The sequence below is a fragment of the Mercenaria mercenaria genome, unplaced genomic scaffold (assembly GCF_021730395.1).
Source record: "Mercenaria mercenaria strain notata unplaced genomic scaffold, MADL_Memer_1 contig_5081, whole genome shotgun sequence".
NCBI lineage: Eukaryota > Metazoa > Mollusca > Bivalvia > Venerida > Veneridae > Mercenaria > Mercenaria mercenaria.
Genome location: NW_026463365.1, coordinates 28,044 through 43,512, shown reverse-complemented (window position 1 = coordinate 43,512; position 15,469 = coordinate 28,044).

Here is a 15,469-nt window from a genome sequence, read left to right as displayed (position 1 = left end):
TTTTTTCAATACCTTTTTTTAGCTTTGGTGGCCATTTTGTGCATTGAATCAGAACATGCCAGCGATATTCAAAACTAGGGTTGGTACTGATCACTCAATCCAGCCAGAAGTTTGACCTGTGAAAGCCGGACAAGAGTTTTCTATTTTTGGCTTTGATGGCCATTTTGTGCAGCGAAGCGGAAGGTGCCGGCGACATGCACAGTAAGGGTTAGCAGTTAGACCTGTAAAAGCCGGACAAGAATTTTCTATTTTTACCTTTGGTGGCAATTTTGTGCTGCGGAGCGGAACGTGATAGTGATATGCATAACTAGGGTTGGTACTAATCACTCCTCTGAAGTTTCGTAGAAATGCAGCCAGCAGTTTGACCTGTGAAAGTCGGACAAGATTTTTCTGTTTTTAGCTCAGGCGGCCATTTTATGCAGCGAAGAGGAACATGCCGGTGATATGCACAATTAGGGTTTGTACTGATGACTCCCTTTTTGTTTCGTTGAAATCCAGCCACCAGTTTGACCTGTAAAAGCCGGACAAGATTTTTCTATTTTTAGCTCTGGTTGCCATTTTGTGCAGCGAAGCGGAACGAGCCGGCAATATGCACAACTAATGTTAGTACTGATCACAACAGTTTGATCTGTGAAAGCCGGGCAAGCTTAATGCGGACGGACGGACGGACTCAACATATGTTGTTTATGTGGCATTTTCTTTGATCTTTAGGGGCTAATGTACCACATAAATTAGGTGGTTTTCTTCTAATTTCATCTAAAATATGAACGGAATGAAGCTCATAGACACCAGGGCGTTGGCCCGGACAAACGGACGGCAAAGACAAAACCAATATGTCTCCCTTGTTTTATCTGGGAGAAAATAATTCATCTGATCTAGAATAATAAAATGGCATTGTAAGATTACCACTCAGGGGCCACTATCTCAAAAACCTATTCGTATAAAGTATGGTTTAGGATAGACCTAAGGTAAGACTTAGGTAGCGTTATTTCTCAAAACACCTCTTAACGCTCTTGTAAAGTGCTCTTAACTTAAGGTTAGATAGTTACATGTACGATATCTTAAGTTATGGATAATCCATTTTGGCCAACTGCTCGTGTATCTGATACCCAACAAGTTGTCGATTGCAAAACAACACGGAAATATGTATTTTCATCCCGTGCCAACGGTTTTATTGTCTCCTAAAAAGTATTTACATTTCATCATACTTTATTTCAAAATAAAATAAAAACAATTGTTTGATATTTGTTCAGCGATGAATATATTATAATTTTAGAGATGCCTATTAGCTTAACGCTCAACTTTTAACTCTAAACTTTTGGCCACATATACCATAATAGAATAGAAAAAGTGGAAACTTCACAGGTCACTCAACACGACAAAAACGAAAATGTTGCAGGTTCGGTTTGATTGAGCCTGTTCATGGACGGTAGTGGAAGTGCATGCTACCGTCCACGCCCTCTAGCCCCGGGTTGAGAAGAACTCAACATTTACACATGCTAAAAGTACAAAAAGCAATTTAAGACATGTTTTGTAAGGAGTGTACAATATTTTTCAAAATTATATTAAAAAGAGCAAATTTTATACATAACAATTCCATTTAAATAAACTTCCTACGAATCAAGTTTTCAACTGTATCGATCTTAGCTTAAAATACATAACCTCTGCACAGGAGTATTGTCTTACCCGATGAGGGTAAGAACAGTGTTGGAGTTTGAAAGAAACAAGGTCGCGCTTGTAGCCCGGCTTATAAGTCATTCGATCTTGCACTTTTTAGTAGAGACAAACCATGAACATAAAATGATTGAAGGTTATGTCAAATAGAAATCTGGATATGAAACACTGACTTTTCGCACCTTCTCTTGTCAGGGGCAGACAACTCATATAAAGGATATTTTTAGCAAATTTCTTTTTAAATCGTCATATTTTGCTCACTTTTTAATAAAACTTCAAGATTTTTAGGATTTAAGTGTTTTGTGTTTATATCTTTCTATTTATAGTATCAAAAGCAGGTTTACTCTAGTTTATTCATGCGCAACGACTTCCGTTATTTTGATAAAAATGCTCTTAGTAGTTATAATTTTTAATGAATCCTGACAGATTGTTATATAATCTATCTTTATAGGAATGCAAAATTGAAATAATGTAAATAAATAATATATTTCAGAAAAAGACAAAAATATTCATTGTGGTTTATAAACAGCTACCGGTCCTTCCTTTTTATCAAAATTACCGTAAAATGTTTGTAATATGATACTCATTTTTCAATACAAAACCCTTAAAACAACACTTATTACACTTTTGTGACATTATCCGCGATCGAATATATCATTTTCCTAGAAAAAAATAATAGTTAACGCAGTTAAAAGGGAGGTAATCGGTAAATGGAAATATATTGTGCATATTTGTCGCATTACCGTGATTTATGTGTTATAATATCGGTTAGTTACAAGTATCCAGACACTAATGTGTTTAGATTAAAATGTTCGTGGTCTCATAAAGAATAATGGAGTGGAATAGTTCATGGCGATTTACCGTTAAATGAATTGCACATTCTGACATAGCTGGATTTGGTTGCAGTTAAACAAAGAAGAAAATAGTCAATCTCTGTATATTCAAGAAATAAGAATTAATATCACGAGGGCGCACCTCGGGTGATATAAAAATACGCATCAGATGACAAACAATGAAGAGCAAATCACTAAATTTGATATGTTATTTCGATTCTAACATGTTACGAAGGAATTTAGAGTACATCCTTGACGACATCCATCAAATGCTAGTATTTGCCTATTTTCTATTTTGTGTTGATTTCTTTTCCTGTGCGACTGACGTAATAATTGTGACGTCAGGAAATTGTATTGATATATAAAAGTACACAATAATCAGCTAGGAAAATGAATTCGGTTGTGTTAGAATCTGCGATAAACAACGGTTGACGGGCGGACCGGTAAGACAGCATTATGAAGTCCATTTTTACATCAAATGGTGACATGGCGTCCGTTTTATTACTACTTGGATAAATGAAGCCAAGCAAATTTTTATCACGAAATTTCAATGACCATCTAAGAATAAAAATAAAGAAGGCCGTCGAGTAGTTTTTCACCTGATTTATCACAGTTCAGAGCGTGATTTATATAAAGACATGGGTGTGATATTTTAAGTGAAATGTTTCTATAAATCTAACAAAGCTGTTTTTTCTCTTTGTAACGGCATGATGTGTGTATCATTCTGTATATTTTTGCAAACTAACGTAATTAAAGATATACTCAAATGAACAGTACTAAATCGCGATTTATTTCTTACGTTAACCAAACTGTATTTATATCTGACAAATGAATGTTTTAGATTGAAAGAATATTGACATTAAAACATAATTTATTCACACAAAGCATGAAAAAGTCTTACAGAGTTGTTATTGACCTATCTTCCTAAAGGCCTATGACCATAGTGTAAAATAAAAATCAGCTAGATATATTCGTGTTTTAAATGTTAATGGGTGTGTATTTCGAACGCATCAATGTAGTACATACCAAAATGGAAACTGCTAATTTGCTATTTATATCATATAAGCACATTTTTTATTTGTCTGTCTTTAACATTGTTTACACTGATTCAGTTTTGCATTACTTTAACTGTTTTTATAGATAAACTTTTCAACTTACAGCATATATTTATACTAGCATGCATCATCATGAAAGTTTTCTTATGACTAATGTCTAGCGTAATCACAAAAGAATGACGACGCGACGTCTGTAAGCAATCGTACATCCAAACGTTCTGATATTTGTAGCCCTGTTTTGGAAAGCCAATTAACTTCCGTAGAACTATTTATTTCATTTCATTTCATCAAATGCAATTGTTTAAGAGTACTGAGTTTTGTAAAATGCTTATGTTCATCTTACACTCCCTTTCATTAAGAAATAGACTGTGGTTTAGTGGTTCACATTTGGGTATGAAACATATGGACGTGTTTAGCTTACAGGAGGCGGTAGTCTTCACACGCGCTTTAAATAAAACTCATGTATTTCATAACCAAATATAAATTTGTAAACCACGTTGGTGATGTGTGTCTTATAACTAATACTTGAAATATTTCAGTCTAATTTTACATATTTTGGGAGTTATACTTCTCTGGAACCCTACAGTAAATGTATTAATGCGGTGTCACAATGCAGTTTCCCCATTGGTCACATGCGGTAACGTACACATTTACCATACCACAGTTGTTCCACCTTTACGTAAAGTCATAGTAATGGTACATAGGTTTATCGTTTATAATGCAGAAGCAAATTTAACATATACAAATGAGGTAGCCTGTCCAAATTGTAATTTACTTTGTTGACTTAGAAACATATGTAAAAGTACATTTATAAATATTTTGTCTACACTCATACGACAGACTAGCACAGTATATCATCTCACTGGTGAAATGCACTTTGATATAAATATGTTAGATCAAAGTCGCCACACTATAAGGCAATCATACATTTTTTTCTCGTTTATGTAATAGACTAATGTATCTCTGACAGGTAAAAACAACCCAAAAATGAAATTTAGTAAGGAAATTGTTTCAAACATGCGCAAATGTTCAGTTTTATTCATCAGTTAAAAAGTATATTCTAAACAAATGTTTAAAGGTGGTCAATCACATTTAAGCAAAATTTAGTGACATTTTTTACTTTTTGTATATTCTGTTAGAGATTTATTTAAGAAACAAAAATACCCATTACTTAGAGTTAGATCCCTGTTAGAAATGTATACTTTATTGATTTTCATAAAAAATTGTAATTACTCCCCTTTAATATGAAAATATTTAAAATGCTTGGTATTTCTTTTTATTTCCATATAATTCCGAGTTTTACATTCGCATTGGATAGATATACCAAATATTTAACAATCTGAATCAAAAGGTGGGTTTTAAAATGCATGTAGCTTCTGAATTTCATTTTTTTCCATTCTATCTTGGTTGCGCAACCAAGATAGGCAAAGGGAGGTAATAATAATTATTCAATCTTGCTTTTCTAATGAATTCAATCTATATATGTAATTGTTAATGCAATTATTTTACGAATATAATACAATATATCGGTTAGTTATACATTTTCTTAGGTAAAGTATGTTTATCACATTTATACTTATGATAAAATAACTCGATCTTGGTTGGGCAACTGCAATAGGAAAACCAATAATTAAAAATATCTCCAGTGAAAACCTAACTTGTATTAAGCGCTAACTGAACATAAATGAGTGTAAATGATCAGATGTTAAAGTTTAAAACAAATCCGTTACTTAGCCAAAATCTGATTATCCACCTACAATAAACAATAAAATATGAGCTAGATACTAAATGGGTTGCAAAATTGAGGCATTGATGTGAATAAAAGTATTTGATATTGCATGTTTCAGTTAGCTGTAATTTTGAAATTTTACTAACAATATACTTTTCTAAATGAGTTGAAATATGTGCATATAGTAATTTAAAAGGTATTTGTAAAAGTATGAGGCTAGGAGATATGGTACGTGCATGTTGTCATACAATTTACAGCTGTATGCAACATCGCGGTACAAATAAAATCTCTCTGACATATCCCTGCAAATATTCTTTAAGGGAATATTTCTTCTTTCAGTTTTATATACGTTTCTTGCTTTTTAACAATTAGAAAGGGTCTGCTTTTCTTAGTATTTTATATGCCATCCCTTAGCCTATCTCTATTGCGAAATAGTTATGAAATTAACCACTCTACATTGTTCTTCATTATGTTATATCAAGTAATATATATCGCTGCAAAAGTGTAGAAAAGTATTTACTTCAAATTAAGATCTACGTATGAATTGATTATTACATAAGTACGAAGTTTAGTTCGTATCCACAAGAAACAAATATACAACATTTAGAGCAAAATATGAGGCATCTATCCCGTATGTGTGGACACGTTTAAAATGACCCGAAAAGGCATTTATAGTCGGAAGAATTCTAAAGCGATATAATCTAATTATGAACACATGTTTCCTCTTTTCTATAACACTATTTTATAAACATTTTGTCAATGTTTGAAAACAGGATGTAAAGTTTAAGAAATGAGACACGTCGTTTCAGATAATTTATCTCTGTTCATGCAAATTATTCCAAAAGTAACCTTTCTTTGATATTTCTTAAAATAATGTAACTTTGAGAAGCTCTACATAGCCTAATTGTTTTGTTACCAGACTATCAGAAATTTCGGAAAGGGCGATACAATTTTAAACGTTGCTGAACATGATCAAACCATTTTTACGAATTCAATAGTTCTAAAGATGACGTCATAAAACAGTTTGCCAAGCCTGTCATGGTTGACTGATTCGAGTGTTCCATATCCAAAATTTATCTTCTGGTATTGTTCTTGAAGAAATGTATTATCTTAAGTCTCTACTAAAATGTGCAAGGTTCGGCCATATTTTAGTATTTATAAGCCGGGCTATTTTGATAAGACTGCATTAATTAGTATCCATGGGTTTTAACACTCTACAAGTGCTTGACAACTCCCCACGCATAAGTCAGAGGTGGAGAATGAGTAACCTTAGATGAATTGTCTTTAACAAATCATCACGCGGAACATGAGCGCCTCGTCCCGTATTCAAACCTTCTTTGAGATATTATGTATTCTACCTAGTATCAAGTTAGCTGAGCGGGGGTGTGCGTGTAGCGTTCAATATAAACATTAAAATATCTTTTATCTGAATACACGTTTCAGTCTGTTCTTTTAAATCATAATACTTTCTCAGAAGACGACTCTTATTGTGAAATTTGCCGTCAAAATAAGTTCATGATGATCGGACAGAAGCGGTTCTTAGTAACTATACTTCTAGTCTTGCACAATGCTTTCGTTGTTAGGAGTTCTACTGTTGGTCAGTTCAGAAAACGGTAACGGAAACATTCAGTCTCACCAATATTACAGTTCACGGGCAATTTATTAATGTAATTGTAACAAGCACATCCGAAGTTCGTACCGGTAAAGTGCATTCTAGCCGAGACAATCTGTGTAGGCAGCCGGTTAGCTCAGTTGGTAGTCTAAGAACACTCACCATTTAAGCAATGAGTCCCAGGTTCAAGACAGGGACTGTGAATATTTTCTTACCCTGACAGTGAGTTGTGAAATGGAAAGATAATAATTTTGTTGTGTACTAAATTGCCTTTGAATAAGTATAAGGATACTTTTGAACATAACTACATTCAAGTCACAATACATGTTTTTTTTGGTTTACTGCTGTTGTTGTTTTTTTTTACATTTCAGTTCCAGTGTTTCTGTTACGAAACACAGTGAAAGTAAAACGTCTACTGTAGATGATCAATGTTGTCTTCAAAATATTGTAGTATTCAGGACAACAAAGAAACATTTTAAAAATATAAAAAACGTTTGTTATATAAGATTATTCAATATTCCTAATCTGTTGCTGCCATTTTAGTGTTATTTGGATTACTTCCATTGAAATTAAGATGACTACCGGCTCCTCCAAAGTGTGCCATCACCTATGTCATACTTGCGAACTCCAGCACTAAACTAACACCGAATACGGCAATGACGTATATTGTACCGTCAGACAATCGCCACTTTGTTTCTTTAAGAAAGACCTTGAAACAGCCCAAAACTTGTAGCAAGAAATCTGAGAAAAATCTCAGCGTGTAAGTTGAAAAATTTTACTGAGAGAGTTTTAGTGAAAGTCAATGAAGATTTTTCTCAGACAAATACCATGAAGAAGGCCATCTTTTATTTTGGAATGTTTTTTCTTTCTTTTTTATTGCCTAAAAATCATAGGACTATCATAAGACTGCTTAATAGCCGTCTTAGGCTTAGGATTGATTTTGGTCATAAACTTATCACTAAAAATTTAGGACTGTTTTTAAGACTTTTTTTGAAACGCAATTTGTCCCAGTTTTGGTCCTAAGACTGTTTTAGGACTTAGGACTCTCTATGAAACGCAATCCTGATGAATAGCAACCGCCACTTAATATATACAGCAGTAACTGTGATAAAGCCAACCTTTAGATGTAATTTTTAAATTCTTATCATATCAAAATACAGTCGGTACCAATTACCAAAAAGAAAATATTGTTATAGGTTGATTCCGACGGGGTCGTTTGAGCAAAAGCGTAGTCCTAGTAATTCAAATGCCTTTCTATTCTGACAAACAGTTAAACCTATAGACCGGTGAACAAACGGACAGGTGACAATATTCCTTTGCTTTGAAACAAAAAAAACTGTGCATTTACATCTAACAAAACAGAGTAAAGGCACTAAATCTATCCATCCATATGAAATGAATTCATGTTTGTTGGCACGAACGGACGGAATGACAACTTTAATAAATATATTCCCGCCTGTTTCACCGTAGTACAATAAGAAAGAAACAGATTCATCTTCAGATAGTTAGAAATACATTAGTTTTTATGCGCTACGAGAACGCTAAGGGGTGGAATTTTTAGCCTTAAATTACGAGGACATTTACGAGAAAGTGGATATACCTGCTACGAATACCTTACGTATCCTTTGCGGTCATTATTGGACTTGAGGTACGTTCGAGATAGTGGCCCCAGATCTCTCAGCTTATTTTTACAGCCACAAATAAACAAGAGGGCCAAGATGGCCCTAGGTCGCTCACCTAAAAAACACACCATAACAGTGTAAAACATGTTTGACCTAGTGATTTCATGGAAACAAATATTCTGACCAATTTTCATTAAGATTGGACCAAAAAAATTGGTCTCTTCAGATTAAACAAGTATTTTCTTAGATATGACCTAGTGACCTAGTTTTTGACCCTAGATGACCCATGTTCAAATTCAACCTAGATTTTATCAAGGCAATCATTCTGACCAAAATTCATGAAGATCAATTGAAAAATACAGCCTCTATCACATACACAAGTTTTTTCTTTGATTTGACCAAGTGACCTAGTTTCTGACTCCAGATGACCCATATTCAAAGTCGACCTAGATTTCATTAAGGCAATCATCCTGACCAAATTTCATAAAAATCAATTGAAAAATACAGTCTCTATCGCATACACAAGATTTTTCTTTAATTTGACCTAGTGACCTAGTTTTTGACCCTAGATGACCAATGTTCAAACTGGACCTAGATTTTATCAAGGCAATCATTCTGACCAAAATTAATAAAGATCAATTGAAAAATACAGTCTCTATCGCATACACAAGGTTTTTCTTTAATTTGACCTAGTGACCTAGTTTTTGATCCTAGATAACCCATTTTCGAATTTGGCCTAGATTTCATAAAGACAATCATTCCGACCAAAATTCATGAAGATCAATTGAAAAATACAGCCTCTATCACATACACAAGTTTTTTCTTTGATTTGACCAAGTGACCTAGCTTTTGACCCCAGATGACCCATATTCAAATTCGACGTAGATTTTATCAAGACAAACATCCTGACCAAATTTCATAAAAACGAACTGAAAAACACAGCCTCTATCGCATACACAAGTTTTTTCTTTAATTTGACCTAGTGACCTAGTTTTTGACCTCAGATACACCATATTCAAACTCGACCTAGATTTCATCAAGGCAATCACTCTGACCAAATTTCATGAAGATCAATTGAAAAATACAGCCTCTATTGCATACACAATATTTTTCTTCGATTTGACCTAGTGACCTAATTTTTGATCCTAGATGACCCATTTTCGAACACTGCCTACATTTTATCAATGTAATCATTCTAAATATTTTTTTTGAAGGTCAGTTGAAAAATACAACCTCTTTCGCATGCGCAAGGTTTTAATTTGATTTGACCTAGTGACCTAGTTTTTGATTCCAGATGACCCATTTTCAAACTCTGCCTAGATTTTATCAAGGTAATCATTCTGACAAAATTTCATGAAGATCAGTTGAAAAATACAGCCTCTAACGCATACACAATGTTTTTCCTTGATTTGACCTAGTGACCTAGTTTTTGAACCCAGATGACCAAATTTCGAACTCGGCTTAGATTTCATCAAGGTAATCATTCTAACCAAATTTCATGAAGATCAGTTGAAAAATACAGCTTCTATCGCATACACAAGCTAAATGTTGACGGACGACAGACAGACGACAGACAGACAGACGACGGACGCCGGGCATCGAGCGATCAGAAAAACTCACCTGAGCATTGCTCAGGTGAGCTAAAAAGAGCAAAAGCTGTATCGCGTGTAAAAACGGCATTCATTCTAGTAACCAAATAGAATGACAACTAACTTATAAAAGATAACGACATTTTCCATTTGATATCGAACGAAAAATATTGTATAGAAGAAAATCAGCGTAAAATGCATAAATATAAAATTAAAAGCGTACTTTTGAACGTTACTTTTCTATATATAGATACTAAGTCTGACATGAAAAATCCCTCTAGCATAGTCTTATATTAAATTCAGCCGAGCCAATAAATATATATCTGCCTTCAATGTTCTAATATACTGTAGCTACAAGACTTTGCAGTAATAATCATCAACAAATTGTTCATGCATAAAACCAATAAAGTATATTAATATATATTTAAAATACGTATTTTATGACCCTTCATTTCTTAAAGAAGACATAAAGTCTGGCCTGAGGAATATTTCTAGTCTAAGAACTGAATGAATACTGCTGCTTAAAACAAAGTCAGGTTAAGTGCAAAATATAGTGTCTTATGTTCGAAGACATATATTTATATTCGTATCGTTATGTTTTGCTAAAAGCCATCGGTAATAACCATGATAACTAACAAGAAACTGGAAATGCCTGTAAGAGCGAGTGGGATAGAACTGCAAATAATCAAATACCTAATTAGTTAACTGAAAACATGAGAAAACCTTAAATTGCAAGAAGAAAACGCGGTTAAATAGCAATCTGGGAAGAAAAGACAACAATAGTTTCATAAAAACGAACATACAAAAAATGAGAATATATGGTCGTGTACTGTTGCTAATTTCGATTAACTTTTAACAGTAATTTAAACCATCTGCCATAATTGATGTAACTAGTGATTTTCATGAATAGTGTTTGTTGTGACGTCACAAAGCTATTTTAACGTGAGTCTTTAATAATACTATAATAATACTCCCAATATAGATCGTTGGAAAAGGTCCTATTATGAGGATAACAGATGGTCCATATTTCGCTCACATTATTTTTAATGTATGTTAGTAAATACTGTATCATAGCAGATCGTTTAAGGTCGATCTACACCCTAGAACCGGACTGTAGAAGTTGACGGAAAAGAATGAAATTTGGCTCAGATATAGATCAAACACTATATTTTCAGAATGTATGTTTCTTTTTCGATTTTACGTTTGTGCGTTTACGTTAAAAGCGCCACCTGGTGGCACCCGATTTTTCACGTCAATTGCTCGTTTTTCTGTCATAATTTCAGTAATGTTTTGGCGATTTCAATTATTTTTACGAATGCGCATTTAGTTGTCTGCTCCAATGTATTTGACGAAATCTAAATGTATTTATTATATTATAAGACTGTCAGTTTTCTGAAAACAAATTGGCTAACGCCGAAATCGTTATAAAATTTGTACGTGCAAATTTACGCATTTTTTAAAAAAATTTCTTATGTGCACTCTGAATGTAAAACTCAATTTTTCGTTTTTTTGCTTGATGATCTACTTCGCTATATATAGAAATTTATCATGTCTTTAATATTGATTTGTGTACTTTGATGAGACTTTAATAAACAATTAAACCTACATACTTAATTATATTTGCAGTTTAACATAATATTTGCAGTTTAACATATTTGAGAATTATTTCCTTTCCTTGTTACTTGTTATTTTTAATAAAACATGGGAAAAAAACCCCCTAAAATGTTGGCCCAAATGAACCGTGACAGGACTGGTGGTAATTATTAGGTGTCGATTCCTCCTTAATTATGAAAACACATGTACATCTGTTCACAGTTAATTAATAACCTAATTAAGAGATAAACATCTTTCCGGCGTAAAAAGGCACGCACTAGAAAACTGTTATCAAATTAATTCTTTAAACGGCATTTAAGTTTAGTACTACATAATAATATAATTAAAGCCATTTAGATTTCGGAAAATGTAAGAACATTTCAGGCAATTTCGAAATAATGATTTTGCTGCTGATTTCACAGAGCATCAAAATCATAGCCAATATCATGTACATTTTCTTAATGTCATTTTAATTCTAATTCACTGATACAATCCGCTACTTTGAAGTAAATCACGCGTTTAAATTAAAAAGCTTATATTAATAAAACGTGGGCACGTGTTACGATGTTATACCTTTCATTCATACATGCCGTGATTAGGATGGCAACATGCGTGCCACTTTAAAATTTAATCAACACAATTTAAATTCTGCGTACGCTGATTTAAGGCACATGGCCATAAAATTTATAATGCTAATATCTTGTCAATACAATACGCTGTCCCGTGCCACGAAGATATACAAGTATACAAGAAACAGGATGCTACTTGACCAAAATGACACTTTTAAAAAAATTTAATTCCAATTGAACTAATTTACTGAAACACCCAATCATTATGTCAAAATAAGTCATAATAAATATGTTGTATTATCATTTTGGTTATTACTACAATGCAACAACAGAACTGCTTACACTTTTATTTTCGAATTTTTTAAAACATATCTCAGTATTTTCAAAGGAAAATGCCATGAAAAAAAACTTTAAAAACTTTTAAAAGAACATTTGTCAGACGGAACGCATCTAAAAATCATGCTAAACTCTGTTATATAATTATACATGTATTCCTATTCCGATACGGCTCCATTTTATCGTAAAACTTAGCACGTTTTTTTCAATATACAGAAAGCGTTGAAACTCTGTTTTTAACTTAGCACGTTTTTAGTCAATATACAGAAAGCGTTGAAACTCTGTTTTAAAGGAATTTTGAAGCAAGAAAGAAATAACTTATTTTATAATAAAATATATATCTAGAATGTGCACGACGAGGACTTTCCAAATATATCCGGGATGGTATTTTAACTTTAACTTTTCCTTCAAAAATACCTAGTAAAAACAGGGTTATCGTGTAATTCTGCCAAATATGTATAGAGAGTATATTGAATTTGTGAGACGGTTTTCAAACGAATTTTGAAGCAGCCAAATATTGACTTTTGAAGGAAAATATACCATCGTAAAGGTATTGAATTGTTTTTTTAAGGAAATATCAGGGATGGTACAATAGAATAAATAGAAATGTGTAGTTTATGACATTTTCTATGGTAAATGTATCATTTTCCTATATAAATCAATGTAAGTTTAGGAATAGGATTTATCAGTTGCGCTGTCTGATGGCTTATTAGAATATGTGCCGTAGATGTACTGATAAGATCGCCAAAGAGGAGAATTGTTCAACATGCCTATAACTTTTTTCCGTGCGGTCAAAGTGTTTCATGTTTTCAAATAGTCTGCTGCTGCGTCTGCTCTTTAAAATAAACAAATAAAAAAGGCACATGTCCTCGTTGGATCTTTTTTGCTAAAAAACTTTGAAAATCATAGATAAATGCCGAAAAGCCCGACGCGTAAGACTGTAGAATCCATGACGTTAAATATGTTCCGTTAATACAATGTAACAGAATACTGTAAATTTCCTACAGTACTGAATTATTCTTATAATAATTCTAAACGGTGTGGCAGAAAACATGATTTCAGATGGTTGAAGTATATATTTTAGTGACCACACAGTTTATTAAAAACTAGAAGCTTCACATATATTTGCAACATGTATATGTAATACTGCACATGTGCGATACAGAAGTAGTTTCCGAATAACGACAGTTGGCTGAGACGCTCCTATCAAATTATACAAACCACTATTTTTACTAGATGAAATTGATTTTTTTTTCGAAATTAAAACTGTCTGCCTCACGTCGTAATGCATACATGCTCGCAAACACTGTTATGTATATAATTTAGGAAAAATGTTTAATTCTCGATTTGTTTAGTGCCGGATTTTCAACAGTATTTTAGTTATGTACCTGAAGGCAGTTAACCTAAACAATATTCCTGGATTCTGTACCAGTACTAACCTGTTCTCCGCATGTAACTGTCAACTTCTTCACATGAATCTCGGGAATCAGCGGTGGGGGACGGATGATCTTAGACACACAGTCTTCAATCAAATCGACACGGAGGGGGAATGTTTATCTCTTAAAGTAGTAACTGACCTTAAAATAAATATCAAAAATTTGTTAAGGGTATATTCAACTTTATTTCAGAAAGAAGTATAAATCAATTGCTATCTTTCTACTTAATGCTGACATAAAATACTAGGCCCGTCAGAAATGCTTAGCAAGGTTCTGAGAACTCTGCTCGTATGTGCGAAAATGACTGTATAAAATAGCGAATGCGTTCGTGCGTGCTGTAGTTAGTAGTGTGGCTACGTATGCGTGCGCACGGACATGCGTTCCTGTGTGTGGCTCCAGCACGGGAATGAGTTGCTATACAATTAAGATAGTATCCAAGATATATCCATTACTGTATTTAAAACAGCTTTTAGCTATTTTCAAACGTTTCACCTAAGCGCAATATATTAAAAATAACGCAGAAATATCAAATAAAAATGCATGTTTACAGTACACTATCTCATCCCCAGTCAGTGTTATTGAAAACAGAGCTTGGCAAAGAAGAGAAAATGGACTCGCTGAAAATATTTTTTTAGGTATACGGTAATTAACTTTGATCATTACATATTTTGTTTTATACCTAAAAGAACGCTTATATTTTGAAAAAAGTGCTGACGCTCTTCACAGAGATGATGTCATTATCTAAATGAACTTTGCTTAATATTTGAACGCACCGCTTCCCCTCCCTCAACCCAACGCAGTTGTGGGACGTTTTTTTTTCGGAGTCATTTGACCGTCGGTGTCTATGATCAAATCTTGCGAAACTTTGCTGATTTACGGCCCCTCATAGCAAAGGGGTGTGTGGTGAACTACATGTACAATGGACTTGTAGATTTCTTGGAGTAACGATCTGAAACTTGATGAACAAATATAGAAGTGCTTGACGCATTCTTCATGTTACACATTTCTGATGTACATCCACGCGCCGTTCCACATTTCGTGCAGAAGTTTGTAGTCCTGTTTAGTGCCATATAACCTATACTGTGTAGGTGCGCCAAAAAAACCCAAATAAATAAATAAATAAATAAATAAGAAATATGGTGAATGATCGCCAGTGTGGGTAGAACAGCGTAACAGAATTTTATGTGACACATTTCTGATCCGCACCTCATGCGCACGTCAACATTTTTTCAGGTATTAGGTTTGAAATGAGCATTCTCGCCCGCAAAGGTAAAAATGTGTAACAGATTTTCCATAAGACATAATTTTTATGCGCATCCAATTCCTATCATTACGATATTGGGTTGGCAGGACGGTTTTTTTTGTTACCTTAGGTGATTTTATAGTATCAATTTACCATCGCTCAGAAGATGAATACTTTG